The sequence below is a fragment of the Anser brachyrhynchus genome (genome assembly GCF_964034855.1).
Source record: "Anser brachyrhynchus genome assembly, chromosome: 8".
Lineage (NCBI taxonomy): Eukaryota > Metazoa > Chordata > Aves > Anseriformes > Anatidae > Anser > Anser brachyrhynchus.
This window is the reverse complement of record NC_137702.1, coordinates 15,951,270-15,971,286: the sequence shown is the minus strand read 5'-3', so window position 1 is coordinate 15,971,286 and position 20,017 is coordinate 15,951,270. Positions and strand designations below refer to the sequence as shown.

Genomic DNA, 20,017 nt, shown 5'->3' with positions numbered 1-20,017 from the left:
TTGCAGAAGAGACAATGAGCAAAGATCCTCCACCCAGTAAATGTGCCAGAAGGGCCTGGAGCAGAGACCATGATGCTGCCTACCTATATCTAACAGAAACTTAAGATCACTTGATTTACTGTGACCTCCTTTGGGGGCTTGCATTTCAAGAAATACGGTCCAGCTGGAGAAGAGAGCAAAAAGAATAATCAGAGGTCTAAAAAAATTAATTTGTGAGGAAAGATTGAATGATCTGGGGTTGTCTAACCTCAACAAGAGGAGTCTTACAGAAGAAAAGACAGGTCTTCAACTACATGAAAAAAAAAAAATAATAATCCTTTCTTACATTCCTGAGGGAAAGTAAGTACCGATAGGCTTCAGCTGCGTTAAGAAAGATGTCAGTTAATCATTAGGAAATTGGTATTCTGTGGGAATTGGGTGGCATGCTGTGGTAGGTCAGGAATGGGTAGAGTCTTTGAATAAGCCAGACAACATATGAAAATAATGACAAAGACATAGCAGGGCCTTCAATGACCTTGTAAGCCTGACAACTTTCTGAATACACAGACTGCTCACTGCCCAGTGTGCACCTCATGAGTAAAGTCAAGCAAGACACAAAGGGATTTGGGCCAGTTTTGTAGCTGGGACTCCAAGAGGAGCTGGGAGGCAGTAAATCCGCTGTGTATTTGACAATGGGGATCTCCCTCAACTTTGAAAGCAGATTTTTGTCAACTTAAAACACTTTTCCCTTGCCAAACCTATACACTACCTTCATCTTATCTAGAAAAAGCCCAGCCAACTGGCTTTCATCCATGTCTTATCTCTGCCAGACACAAGGAAGCTGTAACATATGGCTTCAATGAAAAGGAGACATAGAGCTTGGTGTCATCAGGATATTGATGACATTGTAGCCTATGCCATTTCACAATATTCTCTAGTGGTTTCATATGGGTTTTGAATAAGAAGGGTAACAGCAATGAACCCTTTGGTACTTTAAGCTGCAAGGCCTGGGAGAAAAAAAGTATTATCTGTGCCTTTGGGATCTTCTTGACATAGATTGTCAGAACGCTTTAAAGAATCTCTTCTCTCCTGTCAGCCATTTTGCCATAGCAGCAATGTGTAGCAGCAAACAGGAAGCAGACTTAATGTCTGGACTTCAGTCTGACTTGGATGCAGTGCTAAAACATAGGAAAAAAACAGCAATATTATGCAGAAATAATTTCTTTACTAAGGAATGTATGTGTACGTATGTGGGTCTGTATGAAGTCATGTAACCATGCTGTAAAAATTCCTACTGTCTCTAATCAGATTGAATCTGACTAATAACTGGAGGAATAAATTTATATATGCTGTAACTCCTAAACTATATTTATATTTATATAGTTTAGGAATTTTAGTTCTGAGAGCTGTAGAGCGAGAACGTTCTGCAGAGCTGATCATCTGCAGAGGCCTAGCGATGAGACCTGCCCTAATGGACTGGGGGGACAACTAGGTAATCCCTTAGTTGGTGGAATCAACCAGTGAAAGTCATGGGTGAAATGGTGTGACCCTTGTGTGAAGAGGGGAGGGTAGAATCTGTTGATAAAGATGCAGAATAGGGGAAGAAGATATAAAATCTCAGTTCGCTATTATCAATTACTCTGTAGGCAGACATGTCTTTCCCCCCAGGCTTACATCCATCTGGAGCTCCAACCTGCGCTGTGCCAAACAAGATTTAGCTTAAATGCCCAGCCATTTGTTTGGAGTGTATCGTTGTATGCATTTTTGTTTGGTATAAAGATTTGCTAATAACCATTGATATGGTATCTAGTCTTGAAAAGACTTTGCTTCTTATATAAAAAGCATATCATTGCATTGTTTAGGTTTCACGTTCTTTTCAGCCATCAGTGACAAGAAAACCACACTGAAATTACTGTATATGCCTGTCACGTGCCTGAGCTGTAATAATGGAAGTAAATTAATTACTCCAGAATCTGGTTAGCTTACCTGCCTCAGCCATTTCAACATAACCATCAGGAGGATGTCCTGGAGGCCCCATATTCACTACTGGAAGACTTCAAAACAGAGCACTATTAGTAAGGCCGTCTGACCTTTCTCCCTTCCATGCTGTGACAGTTAGTGGACAAGACATAAACCAAACCAGTGAACAGCGTGGGGGCTGACAGGCAGCTAAGCAGAGGAGCTGCATGAGCGAGGTGTTGAAGTTTACTCACCACTACGGTCCCATCAGTGTTACAGAGAGAAAGGGGGCTCTACATACAGGAAGAGTTGTGGGGTAGGAGTGAGGCAAATTAGTGAAATATGTCTTGTTTTCACATAACACAAATACCAGCTGAGCTGGAGTGATGCTGTGCAGTAGATTGCAATGAAAACATGCAGCTTGTGATAAGCTGACAGGAGCTGGACTGAGAATAAATAGCTTAGAAACATCAGTGGATAAATGCAAAGTTTTTGCTTTTATGTTTAAAAAGACACATTTGCTATGCTTTGCTTTTCAGAATGTAACACATTGTTAATGCCAACAACTATATTAATAACACCTTACACTTCCCAAGTGTCAGTTTTGTGTGTATGTTCTCATTTTTTTTTTGAGCTATGGACCTGTTTTAATTATCATTAGAACTTTGTGACCAAGGAGATTAGACTTTTTCAGCATGACTAACTGTTTTCTCAAGACGTCCTGGCTACAGTGGAGTGACTGTGCTGACATTTGCACAGGTGGGCAGATGGTGCCTGGGACATGTCTGGTTGCAGTGCAGACCTCAGGATCCTAGCTGAGGAAGCCAAGCCACTGCATTTGGCCTGATTTATAAGAAAACTGCTTCTCAGCAAATGTAGCCTGTGTTATCCTTTCTGCTAGATGTAATGGAAAAAATGGTTAGCCATAGCAAAACAAGACCCCAGCTAAAACATGTGTTTTGGCAAAAGGCCATGAGGGTTTATATCAGATATCCTTGTGTGTTTGTTCCGTACCAACTAAAACATTTAAACTCCTTGGGAAATATTGAAGAAGACAAACACATTCACAAGTGTGATTGACGATGGGAGGTTGTAAGGTAGATCACAAATGATAAATCGAGCTTGAAAACCCAGCAGTATGAGAACAAAAGCTGAAATGGTGTAAATGGCAATCAGTCTTCTAGAGACATAATCTAAATTTTGATTTCCGCCAAGAGTCGGTTATAAATGTGGAGTAGTTCCCTCACTCTCGAGACAGGGAGATCTTGCATTGAGGCTACCTGTGGGAGTCAACAGATGCTGCTGGGTACACTGAGAAACACAGTCCTTCAGACAGGAGGAGTAGAGATGGTATGTTTTGGAGTACTTGAGGCCACAGACTGATTCAGTAAAATCCAATTGTTTTTTAATTCCAATTCCGAGAAGGAATCATATGATTTCCTACAGATACTTGGCTGATGTCCACTGACTCTTTAAAAGAACTTTATGTCCTACTTTGTGATTGCCATGTAACTAATTAGATGGTTTTCAGCTGGGGGAGCTGTCATGCTCTGGCCTGCTACATCTAGGTGCCAGGACCCTTGGCATACTCTTCGCAGCTGTGCTGCAGACTTCCTGCTATGGACTTTGTGTTTAACCTCCATTATTCAACTTCCACCCATTTGGGAAAAACTGATCAATGTAACACAGTTTTAGAAGTGTCTCTTTACGGATACAGCTAATGGGACTTATGCAAGTCAAATGCTACTCAAGAAATCGTCTGGTAAGTCATACAGTTTAACAAAGTTACTGAGCTAGTACATAAGTGGGTAAGATGGCAAATTTCATCACGCGTTTGAAAGTGTTTTTTCCATGTACTGCTTTTTTTCTATCTTCAGTCCAAAGCATTATAGTGGCCTTCAACAAAGATATCTCTGTTTAAGCACCAACATCATAACAGTTTTTACATTCTTGCTTTGCTCTGTACTTATGTAGTCCTGGAAGAGCTCCATGGGTTTCAAGGGTCAAGGCAATACTGCAATTACATAGAATAAGAATTCTTTTTCTTTAGCAAAGATTTGGTAATGTAGCAAAAACAATGGACTGTACTTTTGAGCTTAAATGGTGTAAGTGAACCTGCTCTGTTCAAAAAAAAAAAAAAAAAACAAACCACCACCCACCCACCTTTTTTGATCTCCTTAGTGTCAATAGCTTAAAGTCAAACTAAGGCAAAAGCATTGGAGTGGCAGTAGTAAAAAGAACTATAAAAGATCTAAGTTGTGGAATCAATTTTTTTTTTTTAAATTGTTATCTACTTTTCCTGCTTCGTGCTTGTTTCTGCACCTACATATATAGGAGCTGAACATGGCCAATGACTGCCTACACTTACATCAAAATACAGATAAGAAAGGGCATTTGAATAAATCACCATTTTGCCTATATAATTCAGAAGTTCAGATCTCCAGCTACAGCAGATTTGAACTTCTTTGGAATAATAAGTTAGCTGAAGCAGATGAGTTAAATTAGCTGGGTGCAGCAACTGGGAGCAGAGCGCTGAGATAAACAGGAATGTGCTGGTGATCATGAATAGGTCAGGAAAGCTTCTTCAGTGGTGCCCTGTTCTGTGGAGCCATATCTTGTACTCAAGAAATGAAAATCCAGGTCTCTCAGCACTTCTGTACTGGAACACCTAGCAGGTGGGATCGCTGTGTCTGCACCAAGCTTTCTTGTTCTGTGACTTCTGGGGCTTGGCAATACTTGCATGATGCCTGGGGAGCAAATTCTTCCCTGCTGCAGCCCCGCCATTGCAGGGTGCTCTTGTTTGGGACTGCGGAGGAATCCAGCTCTCACCAGCTCTGGAAGCGATGACTAAGAGCTGCCCTAAGCCTCACCTTGTCACAAGTCACTGCCCTGTCCTGTGCCAAGAGGTAAAGTAAGCAATACAGAAGGCAGCTGGAAAGAGGGCAGTCAGGAGGAGCTCAGTTTAGCAAATGCTGGACAACAACAGGTTTTCAGCAGTTTATTTAGGAAACAATAGTTTGTTAAACAACCATGCTTTAACTGCAGTGGGTTATTTCCATCCTCAGTAATATTTTATTATTATTATTTAAAAGCAAAAGTGTACAACAGTTATAGGAGCGTGGTGGTGTTCTAGCTAAGATTCACTGCTTGCGAACTATTCAGTTGTACGATTTTAGAAGTGCCAGATTTCTAAGTGTTTTTGTTTGTTTTTGTTAATTTTTGTCATTCTCAAACACACCCATTTTAATTACCAGGAAACTAAGCTTTCTGCAGGAAGAAAAGTAGTGTTATCTTGTTTGTGTGTAGGCTGCCTCCGTCACTTTAGTGCACAATCACAGAAAATATAATCACACCTCTGCACATTGGAGGCCGAGTCCTGCACCCTAGTCTGTCCATCCTCTACTCACATAAGCAGGTGAGTCCTCAGGTTTTGCTTGGCTAAAAGGTACTGTCTTGTAATAAAAAAAAAAATAAAAAAGAGGAAATCTATGCTAGGATTTAGAGCACCTGCTTTTATTAAATCTAATAAACCAACTGTCACCATGGTGTAAAGGTGATTCTCCTAAAAAGAGTGGAGCTGTTCCAGTCTTACATTTCAGTACTGAGATCAGAACCAGACTTAGCTTGCTGAAAAACAAAGCAGTTCTGTCATTTGCTGGAAGCGAGGAATCAATTGTCCAAATCTTTAGTCTCTCTGCTGTGTCCCGCCTGAGTTTGTGTACTATACAATGTTACATGGATTCCATGGGGTGCTCTTCTAAGTATCTAAGTATGCTCCACAGTGTTTACTAGTAAGGCTCTTTTTTCTTCTTCTTGCAGCTTGTCCTCTAAAGTTAATAAATATCTCTGCACTAGTATTTTGTCCTGTTCTGTTAAAACCATTTTAAGGTCCAGGGAAAAGGTTCTATTTTTTTTTTTTTTGATCATTCTGAAGCTATCTTAAATGTCCAGTAGTTCAGGGCTCCCATCGTGCTGTCTGTAGCCACAGGCTTTTAAATCCAAATATTTGAAGTGGATTTATGAGGGGGGGGTTAAGTTTACAGCAGGCTTTCCCAAACTGGGGTACAAAGGTGCTGGTAGAGAGGGGTGAAAAAGCAAATGCATTTAATTCTGCTTCCAATGTGGGGACATACTGATTGTACGGGGGAGGATGAATAAAAGAGCTCACCTGGGAGAGAGGCACAGGGCAGAGTCAATTGCAAAGTGCTGGCTTACAGAATTTAAAAAGAAAAACATACTTATTTGTAGTCAGCGGTCTAAGTTGCATTGTTTGGCATGAGCTGGCTCCTATTTATGCTTGACTTCACAATGTTTACAGCACTTTCATTAAAGCTATCAGGTTGGGGTGGGGGAGCTGTAAGGGAAAGAGGACATCCCCGTTCTAGCAGTGCCACCTCAGAAATCACTACCCCCTGTGTGAAAATGCCATGTGCTCCTTGCTTACCAAGTGGCTTAGGTTAACGTAAGGGGACTCACTGTTCTACCGTTAAATGCCAAGGGAGCAATACCTGAAAGGTCTGAGACTGAAGCACCAGACTACACAGTTTTCTATTTACTATAGATGGTGTATTTAGTAACTAATCAACCAACCTAATAATCTAAAATAGTATTTGACAAAAAGGTCAAGTGTTTAATATTAAGGTTGGGAGAGCCGTAAAAATCTATAAGGGGAATGCTCCTCGGAGCAGCCAGCCAGATGCAGCTCCTGGCTTTGTCATTGTATCTCCGTTCCTCCGTACATTCTATAAAAACGTCACAGTCTCTTAAGCTCAAACAATACCATACATTTCCTGCTTCTGTAGGATGCAAGTCTATGGAAAGCTCAGTTTCCAGTGAGCAGACCTAACAACTCAGTCTCTGAAAGATCCCTCTCTTGAAGTCTTCTAGAGCTTTTCAAAAAGTGTCATGGTTTATGGATTAAATAGAAGTTCCCAGGAGGAGGTGGAGGACTGCATTTTATGGAAATCTCATTAGAATGCAATCAAAGAGACTTTTCAAATTAAATAATTGCTTTATAAAACTTAGCAGACTTTATGTTCCAGGTCTGCTAGCCAAATGGATCTCAGCCAGAGGGGTGACAGGGAGTGAACCAAACCAACGCTGGGATAAATATCCCCCACTTCCACACTGGCTAATAAACGCAGGAGCTAGAAATAGCCAGAGTATGCTGCTGATCTGTAGAGCAACCTGGGCAGCTTCCTCTAGCTTCAGAACCTCATTTTCCCAGTATGACATAGAAACAAAACACAGAAACAGTAACTGAGACTAAATGCTGTACTTGGATCCAGATTTCAGGGCACACATATCTGATTTTATTGTTACTACTGTCCTCCCTCAGCTCCTGTCTCTCTGATGTTGTTCCCAAATTCTGTTCTTTGTGACAGTTAGTTTATTTTTTCTGTCACCTTCTTATTTGCTTACAGTGGCTGTGGCTACTCTACATCTGTCCGTGGGATCCCACCTCAGGTGTAGTGTTTGAACTAACATGTCTCCTTGCTGCACCTTCCAGCTGAGGAAATTGCAAGAAGTACTGTCATGGCCAGCAGAACACGCAGATGATCCACCCTGTAACTCAGATTGCTGTACCATTTTTTGTAAACCCACATGGCTAATAGCAGGTTGATCGTTTTATTGGACTGGCAAATACATACTAGAGGAACAGGGTATTTGGAATTAAAAATGAGACACACCTTTTAATTCTCATGAAAGCATTATCATGGGAAGCCTTCTTACATCAACAGAGTGAGAACAAGTTAAATATTTTGTTTCAAAGGGATTATCCCTACCCAGCAGGGAACAGCTGGCATGAAGCGTTGATCCACCTCCCACTGCAAACATGAGCCAAACTCCTGTTGATTTCATTGGTACAGAATCAAGCCCTTATTAAGTCCATGACCAGCTTTGCACAACTTCTGTCCCCGTCTGCTTCCCTTACCCATAAACCTGACCCTCTCCCACCCTGGAAAACCCAAGCTGAAGAGGGCAGCAATGAAACTGAAAATATTCTAAGAGGTAAACGAGTAAACCAGTAAAAATAAATAAATAATATATTTATTTGTGGAGTATATCTGGAGTATCCCACTAACTTTGGCCCTTCCGTCTGTATAGCAGAATGACAAAGAGCAAAATGTATCTGGGATCTCAACTCACTGAAAAGAGATAGTTCCTTCTTTTTTTTTGGATTACCATCGTTCTTCTCCAGGTTGTGTCCCATTTCTGTGGTGAGCTGCTTGAAAAGGACTATTTTCTCACGGTATTCCAAAGTTTTGTGCACAGTTACATTGCAGTATATTTAGTAACAGAATGCGAATTATTGTGTTGCTCAAAAGGCCTCACTCTAAGATCTACATGGGGCCACAGGCTTCTTACTGACTTTCCAGAGCATTCACATCAAGAGGAGAACATACGTTTATGCAGAACCATACATTACTTAGAAAAAATCTAGACATGAGTTAGGATCCTAATCTCTGATGTTGACAGGCTTCCTGTCCATCAACATCCAGTCCCTTCACTGTTATACTGTTTGAAGGAATCTCTGCTAAATGGCAGACCAGGTTGAAACTATCAGTGCCTAGGAATGAGGAAAAAAATGTAATAAGTGATTGGGTTATTAAGAGCCTTACGGTATGTGACAGTGAAAAAAGTGAGGCTGTACCCTCATATGTCATCTAAAAGTTAGTACTATGAACAAGATGTTTTCATATCCTTTCTAATACTTTGAGATAGATCAAAATTTATCATAGCTATCTTCATTTTACTCAGTTAATAATGAATGATCAGTGAAACATTTTGGAATAGGAAAAGCTAGATGATTCATGTAACCTCTGCCGTGAAAGGTTTTCAAAGTTTAAAACATACAAAGAGAAGTAAAAGTAGCTATGTCCCTTGTACAATATATAAAAGCCAAGAAATTATGTAGGGGAGCTAAGAAGTTTGAATTGAATACCACAATTTGTGAGATGTTTGTACAGGTTTGATTCTTTGATAATCAGATTGAGTTTCATTGTTCAGCATTTGCATGAGTTTTCAAACAATGAAACTGTCTTCTTGGCTATTTCTTTTCACTGAAAGTCATCCTTTGATGACAGTGGTGTGACTGTGATAGTGGTGTCATTGTGTGGGTGTTGTATAACTGCAGCTTCTAACTCCTGGGGAAGGTGCTGTGTAAAAAGCTGTGTTTCTTCTCCTTAAAACTCATAGAAGATCGAAGATGTGAAAAGGAGTCCAAAGTCTTGCTCAACTGTTTATGGCTAACAAGGAATCCAGAAACTTTGCCATAACATTCCTGTTACGCACACGCCTCTGATAAGTCTGCTTGAAGAATAAAGGACCAAATTCTCTGGAATAAAAAACACCCTTTTTTTTTTTTTTTTGGTGTCTGTCATGCTTTTACTACCTGTTTCAGCAAAGACCTTTGTTACAAAAAGCTGAAATACAGAGATATGTCTTTATCCCTCCAATTTGTATAATCGGTGTTTTTATCTTTGTAACAGTGCATAGAAAGAGGTATAATGTGATGCATGGAAGACTTCATAAAGCTTCCACTTTCAAAGCCTGTGAGTGGTGAATTGTGTCCCGTTTATGTAGATTGTTTCACACTAATAATTGTCATTGCTATTTCATCATTTCCAAAAGTGTGTTAGCCTCTTGACTATGAAAAGCTAGACCTGCTGGACCACTGTTTCTGGAGCAGTATTGCAGTTTCCATGCTTTTGCATTGCTAGAGCTAATTCTTTTGAATATTCTTTCTAGCCAAAAATTTGAGGTTATTCTTCTTATGATGAGAAGTTGCTGGTCAGAGGCACATACTGCTTTTATGAAGTTCTGTATCTACAAAAAAAAAATATAAATAAAAGGACAAATCCCTTTTTCTGACCCCAGGATAAGTCAAACAGAAGTGTAGAATAATTTTATCCCATTGCCTACGAGGCTTCCTTCGGCCACTATTCATTCCTTATGCTCACCCTTGGCCTCTTGTAGGGGGAAGCACTTGTCTGCGTGTCCTGCCTCCATTCTTCATTTCCACAGTGTTTCTGTGGATTTTCTTACCACTCAGCTCTCTTGGCTGCTCAGTGCAACGCTCAGAAGATACACTTCCGTCGTAGCTGAAATCTCTGATCAGACTGGCATTGCCTTTGCTGTGTACAATGCCTCGTGACTGTGCTTTGCTTTGGAGGCCATGTATCTTCACAGAGGAGTAGAGTTGCTCCTTCCTAGCTAGCTCAACTGAACAGCAGTGACTACAGCCACCATCTCTGGCAACACTTCATCCAACCAGTCGTAAACTGTGTTTTCTATCAAAATTATTCTTGTAACTCTCCTTGCATAAAAAAGCAAGCCTGAAAAAAGAAATAACACAGAGTGGTTTAGAATTGTATACTAGGAATAATTAAACTTTTAGTAAGAGGCTTCTGTCATTTCTCTATTTTTACTCACCGTGAGGAGGACAGCATGTTCTCATCTCTGTAGAGTCACATAAATGACTTGATTAAAGTGTGTATTGCAGAGCTGATTCTGGGCATTTGGAATTTCCTTGCTGTTTTCTTAAGGTATTTGTATGATAGATGAGGAGGGAAAAAAAAAAAAAAAGTCTTGTGTTTAGTTCATCTTGTTATGATGTAGATATATTTTCCGCACATTTGCAAATAGAGTAAAGAACAAGAGTTCTTTAGCTATTTAAAGTCTTTGAAAGAAGAAAGGCAGTTTAGATTACCAGCAGCCTACAATGTGCATGGCACAAAAATGTCAGTTTTAATGGCAAAGTTCAGGATAAAACTGTGTCAGCTAATTTAATCATTTACCATGAAATACCAGTTATCTTAATCTTACATGCAGTCCTTAAGTCTGCCGCATATTTTTGTGTAATTGAATCCTGACCCTAAAAGGGAACAGGCAAGGAATTTGCTTTTCAGTGAATAGTTAGGCTCTAAATGTTCCTGTTTATAAATTGTATTTGCAGCATTGTCAGATATTTTAATACTGAGCAGCTAATATTTCTGATGAGTCTATTTTTTTCTGTTTCATATTTGTTTTCCATGCTGCAGAAATTATATTAGTATTCAGTTTCTATGGAACTTAACTGAGTTCTCTGGAAAAAGTGCAAATATTGTTCCCAGAACTTAAGGCAAATAAATTAGTATCTAACCCAGATGACACATTTTATTCATGTGGTTTGCTTTCCATCTAGATACCTGATGTATTACTTCAGCAGCAAATTCAACAAGGCCAAGATGTCTTCATTTTCCTTCAGAGCAAGAACTGTAGGAGCAGTGTGATGGAAGTATTGGTCTTCTGTGGCCAGCCGGCGAGAACCCATCAACAGCTGTGATGAGCAGAGCAGACACAGGGAGACAGGAGGCAGCTGAAGCCAAAGAGGACCCACGCCTGGAGCTCTGTGTGTGTGATTGGAGCAGAGAGAGGCCAGGACCCAAGGAAATCCCAGCAGCAAGGGAAAAAAACAGATTGACTCTCAGTGACTCATTTAGCTCCTGGATTGGACAGATCTCTCCCCTGCTGGCAATTTGGCTGAGCATCAATGGACAGATACCAGGATGAATAGCTTAAAATAATTAGGGGTTGAGAATCTGCAAAACTGCTAGCCATCCAATTCTTTACTGTGCAATGTGAGGCACAAAAAAGAAATTACATTTAGGTTATTAAATATTAAGTCAGTGGATTTACCTCCATTTGGTCCAGAACAGGAAACTGGATAAAATTCAACATTTATTTCATTGTGTCGATGGCCTGTTTATCACTGAGCGGGTGAGTGCATTTTGGCAGGTCAAGCTCTTTGACACATGGGGCAAATGTGTGCTTAATTTCTCCCAAAGAGAAGAATTAATATAATAATAATTAACACAGATGAGAACAGAATTAAAATTGAGTACATCCAGGCATCTTACTTTCTATGTGTTCTGGGGCCAGATTTTTTACTGCTGAAGGCATTGAGGATTTTGCCATTGGTGCTGATGGGAGCTGAACGGTGCTGAATGTAGAGAGACTGGATTTCCTGTACTATTTAATGCTCAAAAACAGAAGCAACAGGCTCATTTAGTATCAGTAAAGGTCAGTTAAAATTATAGAGACATCCTTTGGAGCAAATCCTCTGCCTTGTATTTGCATATTTATGAACTAGAGATTACGACAGGCTATTCCATTTATTAGAGCAGCGTCGCTATAGTTAATAGTCTGTCAGTATTTCCATTATAAACCCCGTTTTTCAGTGTTTTAATATCTCAGCCATTTAAAATCACATCAGGAAGCAAGTTGGCCTTGTGTTGTCAGGCCAGGTGCAATTTTTTGTTTTGGATTATTTTCAGTAATGAAATACTGTTCATAATATATGCAAATGTGACCCAGCATTTCTCAGCAGGGAGGGGGGCGGTAGCAAAGCACAGAAATTCGTTGTGGCTGGGGGGCAGATAGAAAAGCGTGTAAGTTCATTGTGGCTTTTTTCTTTAGGAAAGAAGGTCAAGAGGAATTTGACCAATGATGGCAACTGGGACTACGTGATATAAGAATGGTATCTCAGCATTTGCTCTATGAAGAGACACTGGTTCTCAATGTGAAATGAAGTTGCTGCACACTTACCAGTGGTGATCAAGGTATACAGCTGAGGATGGTTCCCCAGCCCCTCAAAAACTTCTTGTCTGCCAGAGTCATGGATGAAGCACAGCAGGTAAGAAAGCAGAGGACATAAAAGAGCCTCTTGAAGTAACAGAAGACCCAATTGCAAATTCAAAAAGCTGACTTCCTTTGTGTTGTCCAGTGCACAGAAGTCCAGTGACCTTTTTGTTGATACTCGGGGTAGATAAGTGGGGTTGCTGAGGCTTTGGGGAAGTGGCAGCTCTGAGGCTGCTTTGCATGTATCCCTGAGCTGAGCGGTATTGTTTACCTCAGTAGTCCCACATCCTGCTCCTTCCAAACAGATCCAATTTGCTTTCATACAGGTGCTGGTTGGCTAAAAAGTAACCAGCCACCTAGCAGGGGCAAATGTTTAGACTGAAATGCCAATTTTTAACCTACCAGGGCAGAAAGAAGTTGCTCTTCAATAAAGAAACTGGTCTTGCACTTATAACCTCTTGCTGCATGAAAAGACAAACAGTCCAATAATGACCCCCTGGGCATTGATTTGTCCCCAAGGCCTTGAAATGTCACTTGCAGCCACAGTAATTAAAAAGTTGAAATTCAAATTCATGAAGAGTGGCAGGAAAAAAAAAAGAGTTATTTGCAAAGCAATTGTTACTCTTTGCTTCTGCCCAGGAAACAGATAGTTGGAAGACAGGAACACAGTCCATATTTCCCATCCTTTCTGTCATAAAGCTCTATGTGCTCAACTGGGGACTCCACGGAAACTAACAGGGGCAGGCCAGAAACACCATGGAAACATCATATACAATCCACTTGGTGCATAGCACCTAATAAAAAAAATGCCCTGGGCAAGAGCAGGACTGGGCCTCTGCCTTCTGTGAATTTTGACTGGGTTAAGAAACACCAAGTTTAGAATTTTACATTGCATAAACAATGTTTTAAGTACATATTTTAAGACATGGTTGGAAAAAAAAAAAAAAAAGAGTCTGTGATCTTCAAGCCCCCAAATCCAAATGGTGAGCCAGACTTTGCAACCAAGAGCTCAGATCAAGACACTCCACCCAGGCTTGTAGAAAATCTGTTCCACATCCAAATGGCTCAGGTTCGTCAGTAGTGCTTTCTTGAAACAATAGTATTTGGGATATTTTTTTGCAGGTAATTGCTAACGTAAATTGCATTTTCCAAATTCCTTTCAGAATTGCCATTGTAAAGAACAATCTGCCTTTCCCAGGCATGTCACAGTACTTTTTCAGCCAAAAATTATCTCTGGTCATGATAAGTGATCATAACTCAGAAGTAGGCAGGCTACAGAAATTCTACTGTGTTGAATGCAAAATAACTTTAGCAGTTTTATAAAGCAGGTGTGTTACACAAAGTAACAGTGGGGGAGGGAGGGCCTGCCAAACGTGTTTAAAATGTATGAAGTATGAATTATTATGTGCCGTCTGCTGGAAGATAAGTCCATGCTCAGTAAGCTATCTGAACAGCATTGTTCACTACATGTATTTGTTATGTTTTGGTTTTAATTTGCAGTGACATAAAATCTTGCATAACCAATTTGAATGCATCTTTGAATATTAAAAATACTAATTATTATGTAATTAGTCAACAGGATGTGTGTAATTGTGTAATACCAACATTCCTGGGTGTGGTAAGTACGTAGGTAGAATGCCAACACTCATCTAGACGTAGTATTGTAAAATTACACAACAACATACACCCTGGGTGGGTACTGTAATTGTATTTTACATTTAAACAATGGCTACATTAAGAAAATAGAAGTTATTCTTTTTAAAAATATCTTCCCACAGGCATGGATCGTAGTAGATGATGGTGATATTATTGCCAAAATAGAGTATCTTCCATCTCCCAAGGGACCCAGACTTCTTCATAAACATGTAAATAGGAGACAGAAACTAGGCATGAAGAGTCTTTCATCCACTTGTGGCAGGAAGCCACCCCAAAACAGACATGTGACAACTGCTGAATCATGCACCAGAGTAACTGCAGAAAATGGACAGAAAGAACTTTCTATCTCATGAAGAATCGCATGAGGTTAACCAGAAATCTGAGTAGAATTTTTATATTTCTATGACTTAACAGGCATCAGAACTGTCCTTAAACCATGGTGGAAACAGAACCATACATTAAATCAGATTTTCCTTTGATCTTACCCAGGAAGGTCTAGGTTACCCAGGAAGATCTAGGTTACAGTCATCAAATGTCCTGAGCGTTTTAGTTGACTATGATCTGTGCTAAGACTTATTGCCAATATGGTACGGAAGTCTTCTGCACTCATGGACACCCCCCACCAGTCATCACTCATTCTTCCTATGGTAGATCTGCAGTCATTGACAGGCATGCATTTCACTGGAGCCAAAAAATACAGACAGAAAAGGTGGAGTGTTCTTTTACGTAGCTCACCAGTATTTTCTCTCTTTTGATACAGATCCAAGGTGAAAAATCCAGGGAAAGAATGGAAAGGTGGAAAATCCAGGAAAAGAATGGAAAGGTGAAAATCCCAACAGGGAAAAAAAAAAAAAAAGAAAGAAAAAAAACCACTAAGCTCTTATTCATTATAAACGTAAAATGTTGGAGCCTTAAGCTGTTTTTTTTTTTTTTTTTTTTCATGTGTCTGGGTGGAGAAGGGTGAGGTGCCCTGTAAGGATGATTTTATCTTGTACTTTTGAGTCTGAAGATCTTCGATGTGGTTTGGCAAGTTCATAAAAATATTTGTGATAAAGTTGAACTGCTGTCTGGAAATGTTACACACAGATGTAAGAAAGCTTAAGGAGAAAACTGCAGAAGAATCAGCGCTGTACATGAATGAGGTTAAAAATTGCAGACAATTAGCTACTAGATGACTCCTACTAAATAAATCATCAAAGACCTGACTGCTGCTTCCAGGTTCCTACAACAGTATTGGCTCATTGGAGAAGCTAAAAATTGCTTAAGATGTTGATTTGGCCAAAGTTTTAGGAATTCACTATTCGTGTTTGAATTCACTAATCAACCAACAAGGCCAATGTACACTCTCTTGCCAAGGCTGTAAAGCAGGGCCTTCATGCTTCTAGGGAAGACACTGTATTTATTGTTCAGGATCAAGGGCCCCATGATATAGAAAATGAGCTTCTTTGTGTTAAATGAGAGCAAAATGGGAAAGAAAAACAACCTCAACTTGTCATGGAATCTCACATCTTATTTCAGCACTCAATAAAGCACTTTGCTTGTCCAATTTAATAGAGAAGCACATTTTCTTTTCCTGTATTCGTCCACAGATCAGGTCTAGCTCTGATCTCATTTAGAGCTTAATGCAAGACCCAAAGTAAAGGGAAAATATACCCATTGATTCCAATTGGCATCTGGTCAGTCTAGTACTGTGGTTTTACTTAAATGTATATACATTGCTGAGCTTCTCCCAAGAAAAAGAGATGTAAGTGATAAGAGGTGGGAGTCTGTATGCTCAACTTTTCACCCTCCTGTTACTTGGTGCTGATAGGACCAATACTTTGGCTTGGCAAAAACTTCTTAATCTGTCTGGCCTTTCTGCAGGGTTGACTGTTAAAAAAAAAAAAAAAAGTGCACACCTTGACCTTCTTTATTGCTACATCTGAGCAGCTCACCATAGTTGTACTCTCTTTTACTGCTTGAGATTTACTTGTGTCCCTGGCCTATTGTGATAATCCTCTGAATGTCATTGCGGTGAAGGTTTTGTTCTTCCCAAAAGCTCTCCAGAGGTTCCATGAAGGCAAGTAGGGTTTGCTTTGGATGAAAAGTACATTGTGTGTGTCACTATAATAAATGCAAATATGCAGAGTGATGGTTGAATTTAACAGGAAATTGAAATGTTTGACTTGTCACAAGGCCAGTTTATACTATGTGAATTCCTGGCATTGCTCATAGTAGGTGAACCTCACGCCATGTTGAGGGCCAGCCTAGGGCCTAGTTATCACTTACATGCAACTTAAACTGTTTTCAGAACAAGACTGAAGCAGTGCATAAACCTCACATTGTCTCTCTGTGCAGGAGTGGGGAAAAAAAAAAAGGACCCTGATTTGGAAAACACTAGGGAAAAACACTGAAGTTTTACACATCAGAAAGGCTAATTAGAAATGCTTTTCTTTTATAACAAGTAAGCCAAGCACATTGACATTAATTACATGAAATACTCGGGGTTTGGAATTGTCTGTTGAAGACCACAAATGTATACCAAATCCTATGCAAACAAGAGTGTGTGCAACTATTCTTTAGGTAACACATTTATTCATAAAAATAAGCTAGGTTTCTTTTTAGTGGGTAGACCATCATAAAAGTCTCTCTCTCGCTCGCTCGACAGGGTGAGATGGCTGTATCTGTTCAGCGCGGCCTAGTGTGCGTTCTGGGAGCTCGGAGCACATTCTTTCCTTACATGAGTTCGTACTACTCTGTCAGCTTTCCTGGCATTACATCACTGTGATGAGGTGCAGAGTTTGTTCTCCTTTGCTGGTAAATTTCCCTTAGTTTCAAAAAGGCTAGTGAAATACGTAACTGCATTTATAATTTTCAGTCTGCGTCCCCACGCTTACTAGTGACAGAGGTACTTAAAGTGACTTAAACTGTGAATGTGATTTGCTGTGGTGCCCATTAGTGTTAGTAGAGGCTCTTAATAATATTGGTCAGAAAACTTTACCTATTACTTCTTTGACCCTGGCTGACTGCAGAGAGAACCTCTCACTTTTCATAGCTTTAGATCGAGATGGAAGAGTTCTTCTGTGTAAGGGCTGTAACAGGAAGGCTCAGCAGGCTGAATTGCTCCACTCCAACTGCTCCTACAGCCCTGCCCCACTCCCCGCTCCTACCATCTTAGGCGCTGCTTCTATACAGATAATAGACACTTCACTTTCCAGATCAAATTAACCCACTGAATCTGCCTCTTGTTTATTTTAAGGATACCTCTTAAGTTTGATGAGATGTCTGGCTTGCACAGGAGCTGTTCTGTGGTCACTGTAGATTGTCACCTGGCAGGGCTGGGTTGGAGCTTGGAAGCTTTGGGCCCAAAATCTTGGAGCCTGCACCATAGTCTCTCAGCCATCCTACCAATGCCAGGGCATAGCATATTCCCTCCTATAAACAACAATCTGCAAGGCCAAATTTTGGTAATAAATAGTTAATCTTTCTCATCACCAGTAAAGATCATTGTTGTTGCCAGTGCTGGTTCAGGTTCCTCAAGTATTCTCAATTTACCTAACAATCCTCTAAATGTTTCACAGGTGTTTCCAGGACTACTGTGGCTGCACAAGTTCCAAAAAGTTTGGAGTAAAGTGCCTGCTTTCACTACTCAGGTTCAAGCACATTAAAAGGATTTGAGGAAATCCATTCAGTGCTGTGCACAATGAAGAAGAAAGGGGAACCGTTCTGATGAGTTGCAGGTATCATTTCAGACCTCTAAAAAGTCGGGGAAAAGATATATTTGTATTCTAAAAAGATAACAGCAACCTCCATGTATTCTCAAGGATTGTCAGCAGTTGGCCTCTAGTCTAGCTCGAAGATTTTGGTAACCCTAGCAGCTACCCGCAGGTCCAGACAAGCTTAAACTAGAGATTGCCTAAGCCACAGATTGCTGGGAGGGTGCATACCACCTGTGAAACAGCAGCCGTTGGCCTGTTCTTATATTTCCTATTCTGAACATCGACTGGTGGTAATTGTCAGACACAAAATATGGGAATAGTTGGATCTTTGTTCAACCTAACATGCTTGGTCTTTTTGTTTGTTTACATCATTTTTAGTAAGGGTAGAAATGAGACACCTTCTATCCTAACTGCACGGAGCCTTATGGAAAAGCAGCAGTTTTTATTGACCCTGGTCACCCAAGGGCACCCTTGTACAAAGAGGCACCCCTGAGACATGGATCCACCGAGCTTGCCAATATAGTAGAAGCAGCACCTATAGCAGATGGCAGCTTGGAGTTGCATAGGTTTTAGAGGTGTCTAAATGCAGAAGAGGATTGTAGGGGTGGGAGAAACAGGAGAGCATCAGTTGGTTGTGAAGTTGGAGTGAAAGCCTTCATAAGTATTTTCAGCTGTTACAGTTGCAGGTGGTTCTGTTAGTAACTGTTCCTTACATACAGAGGAGCCTTTTAAACACCCATTTGCATCTGCTTTGGATGAATATATATGTACACACATATATATATTTATATAAATCTTTCACTGTGTGCAGTCAGTGAAGGAAAAGGGTCTCTTAAACCTGTGAAATTAAATTTAACTCAAAGATAATTTAGGGTGATAATAAAGGTGAAAGTTCAGTATCTTTCTGACCTAATGTGATACCCATACAAAATGTATTGACCTGCTGTCTTACTTTTTGTTCTTGCTTGAAACCTGAAATTTGGTTTCAAATAAAAATCGATTCCTACCAGGTTCATATAATACAAGTGCTTTATTGAATTCTCACTGAAACAGTGTTGCTCAGGGACTAGGGGCCAAATCCTGGTCTTGTGGCATAGGGCCAGGAGCATTTCGTAGGATGTGACAGTTTCCAGAACACAGGCCACTGTGACTTTAGGGGAAGGTAAGGGAGACGGGTATCTACCCTAGAGAGATGTTACAAGCAGGAAAAAAAAAAAAAAAAGTCAGGAATGGAAACTGTGTCTTCTGTTCTAGCACTAATGGTTTTCGGCTGAAATTTTCAAAATCTGTTGCTGGGATGAGCAGCAAATTTTTCAGCCTGGCAGGGCAGTGAAGGTTCCGAGCATCTCGAAGGGACTGGGGGGAGTAGGGGGCAGATTTGTGCCAGATAATTAACAGACTTGCAAAAAAAGCCCCTGTGAGTGAAACAAATGACTTCAACCTTGCAGGCTCTGGAGCAGCTAAGTTTGAGGAAAGGTCACTGGAGTGAAGCAAACCCTCAGGAGAGGGACCTGCACTCATGTGGCAGCAGGAACTCCCCATGGCACGTCTTCCCCAGCATGGGCCCAACTGCTGACGTAGCTCTGTGGACGTCTCCCCCCCAGCACCCTTCTACAGCACCACGGCAGCATTTCAGTGGTTTCTGCAGCCTGCAGTAGCCTCCAAAATACCTGCAGCAAAGAGGTATTGGGGATTTGTCGGGGAGGCTGGAAGCTGATTTATCTGAGCTCTTCTTTGAGCGTTGAATACATTGCTCCTCTAGCTCCCTTTAGAGACCATGTCATCCAATGTCCAGGGTGGGTAGCTCAGTGTCAGAAGGAAATGAGACTTTTGCTCATCATTGTCATATAAGTCAGGGCCCAAATCAGAGCCCTTTAAAATGTGAGAAAATATGAGATTCGATTATCCATATGGATCATTCTGGATTTATTCCAGATTGCTTCATTAATAGCAATCAAAGACATAACTTTAATGGATTTTTTATCCTCAAAATTATGATCATGAGGAATTTGTTCTGGCTATTGATTTTGAAAAGGCTTTTGATTCTCTTCAATAGCCTTAACTTATTTCAGATTTAGGTAACAGTAGGATTTGGTCTTAAA

The 20,017-nt window shown here is 40.4% G+C and overlaps 1 protein-coding gene and 1 long non-coding RNA gene across 52 annotated transcripts in view; one reads left to right on the top strand and one right to left on the bottom strand.

Moving 5' to 3' along the window:
• LOC308199202 (uncharacterized protein) overlaps positions 1-20,017 on the top strand; it is a 506,154-nt gene that overhangs the window by 456,934 nt on the left and 29,203 nt on the right. For 46 of the 50 annotated variants that reach the window (XR_013954445.1, XR_013954446.1, XR_013954466.1 and 43 more), the window contains 5 exons: positions 11,126-11,700; positions 12,400-12,616; positions 14,978-15,040; positions 17,778-17,936; positions 19,364-19,598. The gene's annotated coding sequence lies outside the window, so the exon portion shown is untranslated. Of the gene's footprint in view, positions 1-11,125; positions 11,701-12,399; positions 15,041-16,864; positions 17,014-17,777; positions 17,937-19,363; positions 19,599-20,017 lie in introns of all 50 variants that reach the window. The other 4 variants (XR_013954455.1, XR_013954456.1, XR_013954485.1 and 1 more) reach the window with 4 other exon arrangements.
• On the bottom strand, positions 7,548-12,853 carry LOC308199206. 2 transcript variants are annotated; one of them, XR_013954492.1, is made up of 4 exons: positions 12,529-12,853; positions 11,130-11,330; positions 10,375-10,481; positions 7,548-10,277 (listed from the first exon to the last, which is right to left on the bottom strand). It is a non-coding gene; the product is annotated as an uncharacterized lncRNA (long non-coding RNA). The 2 variants fall into 2 exon arrangements; XR_013954493.1 differs by lacking the exon at positions 12,529-12,853 and having other exon boundaries at positions 7,548-9,768; positions 9,903-10,277.